Genomic DNA, 1,299 nt, shown 5'->3' with positions numbered 1-1,299 from the left:
CTTCGCCACCCCTCGTGTCCAATGAAACTCCCCTTTCTTCATGCACTCAGTGATAGGCGCCATAATAGTGCTAGACCCTTTAATAAAACGGCGGTAAAATGTAGCTAAGTCGTGAAAGCTCCTGACATCATGAATGGCCTTAGGCTCAGGCCAGTCAATTATCGCCTGAATCTTAGTAGGGTCAGCAGACACCCCTGTCGACGAGACAATGAACCTTTAAAAACTACGCTATCGGTGAAAAAGGAACATTTCTTGACATTAGCATACAGGTTAGTCTCGCGAAGGGTAGAGCAAACTTGTTTGAGGTGGTCACGGTGTTGGTCCTTAGTTTTACTATAGATGAGGATATCATCAAAGTAGACAACAAGAAATTTACCCATGAACGGCCAAAGAGTTTGTGTCATTACCCGCATGAAGGTACTCGGCGCATTACTTAGCCCAAAAGGCATGACCAGCCATTCATAAAGGCCATCTTTCGTCTTAAACGCAGTCTTCCACTCGTCCCCTGGGCGAATTCTAATTTGATGGTACCTACTCTTTAGATCGATCTTTGAAAAGATTGTCGCGCCAACCATCATATCCAGCATATCATCAAGCCTGGGAATGGGAAAACGATACTTCACCGTGATCCTATTGATAGCGCGACTATCCACACACATTCTCCAAGATCCATCCTTTTTGGGCGTCAATAGGGCGGGGACAGCACATGGGCTTAAACTCTCACGAATGAATCCTTTGTTGAGAAGGTCATCTACTTGCCTTTGGAGCTCAGCGTGCTCGGTAGGATTCATCCTATAATGTGGCAAATTTGGAAGGGATGCACCGGGGACGAAATCTATGGCATGTTGAATATCTCTTCGCGGAGGTAGATGATCAGGTAGGTCCGACGGAAAGACATCTCGAAACTCCTGAAGGATCGATTGGACTTCCGCAGTATCCTCACTTGTGGAGTTAGATGAAACCTCCATGACTACTAAGGCGAACACAATTGAGTCACCAACAATTGTACGCTCAAACTCTGTAGGACTAATGATATGCAACCCCTTTTGTTCCACACTTTTCTTCGCTTCTGGTGAGCTAGCCGGCTTTGGGGGTAGTGGGTTAAGGTGAATCTTCTTTCCATTAAACACGAAGGAGCAGGAATTGGATCGACCATATATGGTTACATCTAGGTCAAATAGCCAAGGTCGTCCTAAGATGATGTGCCCGACGTCCATCGAAATAACGTCACACCATATATGGTCCTTATACTCCAGGAACTGGATAGGGACTAAACAACGCTCCTTAACAGCTATAGAG

This window comes from Olea europaea, chromosome 13, assembly GCF_002742605.1.
Source record: "Olea europaea var. sylvestris chromosome 13, O_europaea_v1, whole genome shotgun sequence".
NCBI lineage: Eukaryota > Viridiplantae > Streptophyta > Magnoliopsida > Lamiales > Oleaceae > Olea > Olea europaea.
The sequence above is the reverse complement of the archived record's forward strand: the minus strand, read 5'-3'. Positions refer to the sequence as shown.